The sequence below is a fragment of the Triticum dicoccoides genome, chromosome 3B (assembly GCF_002162155.2).
Source record: "Triticum dicoccoides isolate Atlit2015 ecotype Zavitan chromosome 3B, WEW_v2.0, whole genome shotgun sequence".
NCBI lineage: Eukaryota > Viridiplantae > Streptophyta > Magnoliopsida > Poales > Poaceae > Triticum > Triticum dicoccoides.
This window is the reverse complement of record NC_041385.1, coordinates 176,919,886-176,928,287: the sequence shown is the minus strand read 5'-3', so window position 1 is coordinate 176,928,287 and position 8,402 is coordinate 176,919,886.

Sequence of the window (8,402 nt, the reverse complement as noted above, 5' to 3'; positions counted from 1 at the left end):
TCGAACAGTCCATCAAGCAATCGTAGAGGGCGCGTGGGCCATGGACATGGGGTCGAAGATGTTGGATACACTGATTCAGGAATACCTAAGCCTATGGGCCATGATACATTAAGTTCAGCTCAGCCAGGATGTCCCGGATTCCATCATCTGGTCTTGGGACAAGATCGGTGCCTTTTCGGCGCGCTCGGCCTATGCGGCAAAGTTCTGGGGACGACAGGTAATACCTAGTGCAGATTTCACTTGGAAGTCAAACGCACCACTTCAGTGCCGCTTCTTCACCTGGCTGGCCCTCCAAAACAGATGTTGGACCTCTGATAGACTAGAGAGGCGCGGACTCAATCACCAGGAGGCCCATCCCTTCTGCGAGCAAGAACAGGAGACCATTGGTCATATCCTCCACAACTGCGTTTTGGCGAGAGAGCTTTGGACCATTGTCTGCTCAGGCCTTGACGAGATTGGATCCCTAACCACCATTCTAGCTTAACGTACTAGTGTGCCAGCAAGAAAGTATCATGCCTTGCATGAGGGATGTGCGTGCGGTTGTGCAGCCTAGCGACCCGAGTTCAATTCCTAGAATTGACAGGTGATGCACAGGGGTTTTCCCACGTTTATTGAGGATCAAGCTTGGCGTGTGGTGGAACCTATCATAAAGAAATATCTTGATACTCATTTAAAAAATTCTGAGGACCATGTTTATCTTGGTACTCATACTAAAATGGCTGTATGCATCCCTGGTTGGTGCAGAGGCCGGGAAGTGAAAATCTCTCCCATTTTTAAGATGTTCCTGGTCCCACGCGCTCGTGCTGCCCCCAGGGGGCGGCTCGGGCGAACCCTAGCCGTCGTCGCCCCCAACCCACCCTCACCCACCCTCCCCCGCTGTCGCCGGAGGAAGCCAGCGAGCAAAGCTCATCCAGCGGACGGCGGTGGCGGGCTCGCCCTTCATCCTAGGGGAGGACTCGGGCTGCGCGCGACGGCGACCCTGGGCGTCAAGCGTGGTGGCGGAGATAGGAAGCTGGAGCGGCGGCTCCAGGTCTTTTCGGCGGGGCTGCGCTTCCATGGCTGCTGGGGCAGCGTTGTGGTCAGCCATGGCGCGCGGTGGCGGCGGATCTGGGCACCCCCTGCCCAAATTCGTCCTGCTGTGGGTGGTGGCGGCCCGTGGTGTCGCTGGCGCTTGGCTGTGCGGCCGGGGTGGCTCTCCACTCTGGTGAGTGGAGGTGGTCGTCGGCGCGGCGGGTGCGTCGGATCTGGGTGTGGCCAGATCCGTGGCCGGCGTTGTCGGGGTCGGCTTGTTTGGCTGCCGGTGCATGCGGGTGGTGGGTTCTAGCGCCAGATCTGGCCGCAGTCATCCGGCCCTGATCAGTGGGCTTCTCTCCTACGGGTTCCTGACAATGCCGGTGCGCGGGTGAAGCTGGTGGAGGAGATCCAAATAGGGGGAAACCCCTTGGTCGGCCCCGGTCGGCCGCGCCGACGACGACGCCTAAGGGAGCCGTTTTTTTTCTTGGAGACGTGGGTCTATGTTTGCTCCTTCATTTCCCCCCTCTCTGCCTCTCGGGTGAAAACCCTAACTCCGGTGGGCGGCAGCGGCGTCCTTGACGTCGTGACCTTCCTGAAGGCGTCGCCTTGAGGGCTGAGTGGTGGTGGGCACTGTGTGGGTCCTTGACGGTTGCTGGTGATGGGCACTTCTCTGGGGGAAACCCTAGGATCTGGTGTTCCAGATCGGACGATGGCGGCACTTCGGTGTCGTTTCTCTCTTGGGAGCATCGTTTCCGGAGCAGCGCTGGAAGTCAGAGGCGGGAGGCGGAGCGGCTTCGTCTTGCATGGAGCTTTGGTGGAGATGTCAAGTCATGCCTGACCGACAGGTGCTACACTTTGTTATGCCTGGTCGGCAGGTGCTACGCACGACAGATCTTCCAAGGACTTCAAGCTGTGTCGGCTGGTGGTACTTGGCAGCATGGCGCTGAGGTGTATTGATAACCCACTAGTGTAGGGGATCAATTGTAGCCTCTTTCGGTAAGTAAGGGTGTCGAACTCAACGAGGAGCTAAAGATAGAACAAATATTCCCTCAAGTTCTATCGACCACCGATACAACTCTACGCACGCTTGACGTTCACTTTACCTAGAACAAGTATGAAACTAGAAGGACTTTGTAGGTGTGATAGGATAGGTTTGCAAGATAATAAAGAGCACGTAAATATAAACTAGGGGTTGTTTAGATAAAGGAGCAATAAAGTAAATATAGCGATTGTGGAAAAGTGGTGGTAGGAGTTGCGGAATTGTCCCTAAACAATTGACTACTTTACTAGACCGATAGCAAGTTTTATGTGGGAGAGGCATAAGCTAACATACTTTCTCTTCTTGGATCATATGCACTTATGATTGTAACTCTAGCAAGCATCCGCAACTACTAAAGATCATTAAGGTAAAGCCCAACCATAGCATTAAAGTATCAAGTCCCCTTTATCCCATACGCCATAACCCCCTTACTCGGGTTTATGCTTCTATCACTCAAGCAACCCACTATAAGCAAATCATGAACATATTGCAACACCCTACAGCGGGAATCCCTCACGCTTGCGCGACACGGAGGGCACAATAGGACAACAACATAAGCACAAGCAAATTAAACCAATCATAGCAATTCATCAATCACCGGTAGGATAACGAAAATCTACTCAGACATCATAGGATGGAACACATCATTGGATAATAATATGAAGCATAAAGCACCATGTTCAAGTAGAGGTACAGTGGGTTGCGGGAGAGTGGACCGCTGAATATAGATGGGGGAAGGTGATGGAGATGTTGGTGAAGATGGCGGAGGTGTTGGTGTAGATCGCGGTGATGATGATGGCCCCCGGTGGTGTTCCGGCACCACCGGAAGCAAGGGGAAGAGAGCCCCTTCTTCTTCTTCTTCTTCCTTGACCTTCTCCCTAGATGGGAGAAGGGTTTCCTCTCTGTTCCATGGTCTTCATGGCGTGGGAGGGGCGAGAGCCCCTCCGAGATTGGATCTGTCTCTCTGTCTCTCCCTGTTTCTGCGTTCTGGGATTCTGCCCTTTCACCGTTTCTTTTATATCCGGAGATCCGTAACTCCGATTGGATTGAAACCTTTGCCCTGATTTTTCTTCGAAATTAGCTTTCTTGCGGCCAAAGAAGCACGTCAACCGCCTTACGGGGTGCCCACGAGGGTCAGGGGCGCTCCCCCTGCCTCGTGGCCCCCTCGGGCACGGTCTCGCGTTTGTTTTTTTCCCAAAAATCATAAATATTCCAAAAAATAATCTCCGTCGGTTTTTATCCCGTTTGGACTCCGTTTGATATTGGATTTCTGCGAAACATAAAACATGCAACAAAAAGGAACTCGCACTGGGTACTGGATCAATATGTTAGTCCCAAAAATAATATAAAAAGGTTGCCAAAAGTATATCAAAGTTGTAGAATATTGGCATGGAACAATCAAAAATTATAGATACGACGGAGACGTATCATGTATCAGTGGCGACCGCGACATGCTCAGCTGTTTGCGTGCAGGGAGGAGGTGTCATTGGGCGCCATGGTGGCGTCGACGATAGCTAGACCGAGCAAGGTTGATGCATCAGTACAATTCTGAAGATGAAGCGGTGGAAATTGGCGGCGGCGGCCTCTGAGAGCACGTCGGACCAGTGTGTGCCCCAGACCCGGCAAGTGGCTAGGTTGGGGTCTCAGGTCTTAGATGTTAGGTTTGGCTGCGATGTCTGTTTGGTTTAGGCCCAGGCTATCTGCGCCCCTTCATCAACTGGATAGGTGTAGCGACAGTTTGTTTCTTAGACGACGGCTTTAGTCTTACTGTTGTATGACTTTATAAGGTCTTGTGAGAATAATTAATAAAGTGGCCGTATGCATCGCCCAGATGCAGAGGCCGGGGGTCATCCTCCTTCTCTAAAAAAAGAAGGACGTGTGTGCATTGCTGTTACTAGTCTTCTGGAAAATCTGGAAGCACGGGAACTCGATTGTGTTTGACGCAAACCAAGCTTCCATGACCAAACTAGTCAGGAGGATGAGTATTTAACCAAAAACTACCACAATTGACGGAAACGTGACAGAAAACTACCACTCTACGTTTTTGTGCGAAAAACTACCAAATTTGAACTAAACCATGGTAAAAAAACTACCAAGTGTCGAAAGCGCTCGGTTCGACCGCGCTAACCCCGAATCTGACCGGCCTGGCCCGCGAATCAGTTGCCACGCGCGTTGACGGCCGTTAACGGCCGTCCCCTGTCGGAACGGCGCCTGTCGGTGCGGTGGGTCAACGTCAGGGGACGGACTTGAGCTCCCGCGAGGACGACGGCGCGGCCGTCGCGTGGCGGAACGTGGAGAGGAAGATGGCGGTGGCGGGGCCCGGATCGGCGGTGCGGAGGCGCGCGAGGACGCAGGCGCCGTGGGCGTCGAGGCGCGGGGCGGCGGCGAGGATCTCCTCCTCGTCGGCCTCATCCCAGGGGGCGGACTCGAGGTAGTCGGCGCAGGCGGCGACGGTGCGGGCGCAGCCGAGGTGCGCGGCGGCCTCGAGCAGGGCGAGCGCGCCGCTGAATCCGAAGCGGGAGACGGGGTCGGCGGCCTCAAGCAGGATCTGGCATGTCGGCCAGGCGTCGGAGAGGCGGTCGGCGAAGTAGCCGCTCCCGGCGGCGAGCACGCGGAGTGGCAGTAGAGCCATTCGTCCCGGCCCGAGTCCGGCATCCACAGTCGCACCACCACGTCGCTCGTCGCCCTGTCGCCGATCTTGGGCCGCGCCGCCGCCCTCATGCCTCCTGGTGGATTCGGGGACTGGACTGGCCGTTAACGACAGGGGACGGGCCGTTAACGGTCGTCACCGCGCGGCGACCGTCAGTTCGCCACCGTGGCAACTGATTCGCGGGCCAGACCGGTCAGATTCGGGGTTAGCGTGGTCGAAGCGAGCGCTTTCGACACTTGGTAATTTTTTGCCACGGTTTAGTTCAAATTTGGTAGTTTTTCGCACAAAAACGTAGAGTGGTAGTTTTTTGTCACGTTTCCGTCAATTATGGTAGTTTTTGTTTAAATACTCCAGGAGGATAGAGCAGGAAGGCGTAAGCTGAAAGCAGGCGGGCATCTTTAAGGGAGACATGGAGCCACTGTTTCGGGCGCCAAATACGTGGCCCGTTGCGAGAAGTTAGACATGTAATAGGTTATTGACCGTGGAGTTGGCGTGCATGTAATATGTAACATCCAACATGGAGGGGCTTTCTTCTCCTCATCCTTCCTTTAATATATAGTATGCACACTCGTGCGTATTCGAGAAAAGGGAATTGGAATCTTCTGCGGATACAGCAGCAATGATGGTATGGGAGGAAACCAGCTTGCATGCAGATGCAACGCAGGAGAATCAAATCGTCAGTGATAGGGAACGCCTACGAAACTGATCGATCACTTCGAGGAAGAAGTGATGGGAAAAGGAAAAGTACCACAGCTGCCGCTTATCCGCACAGTGGGAAATACGAGTGTACAAACAAGGAAAGTTACGCAGCGGCGAATAGCGAACTGGCAGGTGCACTGCAGTCTCCCGCTGCAGCAAGCGATATGCAAAGGGAACCGGACCGATCGCTTTGAAGTTTGCGAGCATGAGCTGCGACCACCACCCTCTGAGGAAACAAATCCCTCAACCAGATCCACGTCGCAGTCTGCACACGTTCGTCGTTCCTCCAACGCTCAGACGTATCCCCCTCCACTTCTTGGTTTTTCTAGAGACACGGCTATATCCTACGGTTCTTCCATGCCCATATTTTGATCAGAATACCAATACGACTACGGTTAGAATATCTTGATCGTATGGCTATTTACGTCAACCAAGATTTCTTCTTCTGAATCGACTGACATATAGTCGTTCTCTTTCATATATAACATACAACTAAGTACTACTACCCCGCAAAAAAAACACTAAGTACCACCTCTGTTCATAAATGTTTAAATTGCCAAAACGTCTCACATTTATGAACATAGGGAGTATCTTTGAATGATTGTCACGCAGATGCATACGCAAGTTGCGTATGGGCACAATCCATGACTGTTTTACTTCTCCCTATACTCCTATAATACAAGATATCATGTAGCAACAATATCTTGTTCGCATATAGTTCGCTTTTCTCTTCAAGGCAATATATATGATTGAAGATAGGATCCTAATCCTATCGTAAGGCTTTGCGAGGGCATATAGACCTGCTAAAGTTTGGTATTCCAAGATCCTATGAAAATCGCCTCCATGCATATTCAGCACACACACAGAGTCGGAGGTTAGCTAGTCCTACTACCACAAGATTCCTCAGCAGCACATAGTTGTGGTAACATCGTAGCACTACCTCTTATTTCCGCACCAACAAATCACGATGTACCCTCAATACCGGACGCAATAAGCAGGACACATCGGAGAAGACTCACCGGGAGCGCCATATGCAGAACACACCGGTATGGTCTTTTAAGACCATAAACCCCACATGACCGGAGGGACCCGTCAGGGCACGCGACAGCTTGGGCACTAGGTCGGCCAGACCACCCCTAGAGCGTTGTAATTCAGTGCCGCCACCACGATGAAGAACGAAGATCAAGAAGCAGATAACTTGGGTAAAGAAGCAGTAGATGGAAGATAACCTTAGTATATTGATTTGTTTGATTGCGTGTGTTGTCAACAGACTATATATCACCCCCATCAATATATAGGGCGCTGGACTTTCCATGCAAAAAAAAGGACACCAATCCCGACCTAAACGTTTAATTCGACCTGATTCGAACACGTACACCTGGAGCCTCCGGACCTCCTTCAGCTCCGGGCAGGCTCCGTACAAAGTTAACATGCTTCTGGATTGGCCCAGAGGGCCTCCGAAGCTTCCACGTATACTCCGGGTGGATAGATTGCCCCGTGGGACACAATATACAGTAGCAAAGTGTTGGGATCCCAAATGCAAGAGTTTGTAACAAGCAACAAATTTCCCTCAATGAGAACCAATATATCAATCCATGGAGGTACAAGTTTCCTACACCACATAGATAAAACTTCACTTGTGCCCCCAACAATACTAGCAAGGGTATCAATCTTACTAGCTTTGCTAGTTGTACAAGATTTTAAGATGATGTGGTAGGTAATATTGTGTATATTAGGAATAATAATAAATGAAAATAAAAGTTAATGGAAGTGTTTTCTTATGCTAAAAACTAGATCAGGGTTCATAGTGTCACCAATAGTAACTCTCCAATAGATAAAAGTGCAAGAAAGATTACTTACACATGTAAAAGTGAAATATTTCGGGCTCATCCTAGATTGTGTAAGGTGTGTTGATATTACCTAGGTCGTACGTTCATAAATCCATACGCCGAGACCCTCTCTGCATTTATGGCTAATACTTCTTTCATAGAGATATTTTTGCATCATCCAACTAGTAAGTAATAAAATCGAGAATTCCTTTGAGCAAGATGGCATAGAGTAATATTCCCTTAAGCCACCAGCTCATCACCGAGACATGCAAGTGTATTGTGCCATTATCTTTAGTGGCAATAATACAACATAAGCCTTTTTTCATTTACTGTCACCATGGGAGATTATTTTCATGATTAAATCGAACTAACACACACCGCTCCATCTACAAATTTGACAAGATAAGACAAACAGTTGGAAACAGATAAGCATATGAAGTATAAGCCAAACATAAGCATTGGCACGATCTAAACATAAAAGAATAATTCATCACATGATCAACATCACTGCATGGTTTACATTACTTGGACCACAGTCATAATAGGAAATCATGTGGTCATTGTATTGAACAACAACGAGGAGATATTACATACTGGCTATTTTCATGAACTCGTAGTCTAGGGGATGGACTACTCATAACTCTTAGTGGACCAAGGATGATCGATTGTGGTGAACAAGTCGATAAATTTCCCCTCTGCGAGGGTATAAATGAGATAAGCTCGGAACGCACAGTGGTGGCGGCAGAAAATTGCATGATAAATATAACTAGTGTTTTTCGGGTATATATAAGTGAGGTGAAAATGGAGGCAGCTAGGGGAGCCATGTTGCATGAACAACACAAAAATTTATAGATACGTTTAAGATGTATCAAATGATCACACGCTTCTGGATATTCCTAGAAGGCATTTGGAGTCTCTGGATGAGCTTGGGATGAGATGTCGTCTTATTACTAATATAAAGGATGTTGGAGTACCCGCCTGTTGGTCGCCACATATTTGGAGTCTTTTTTGCTTAGTTCAACCATTGTTGTTGTAGGCAGCCATTGCGTACTCCCTTTTCTATTTTTAATAGATCCTAATATGTGGCGACCGATCAGAGCTGCTCCTATCAAACAATTTCATTCGCCAGGTGGAGTATCTCACAGTGAAGGTTTCTCCTCGTTCGCTAGTG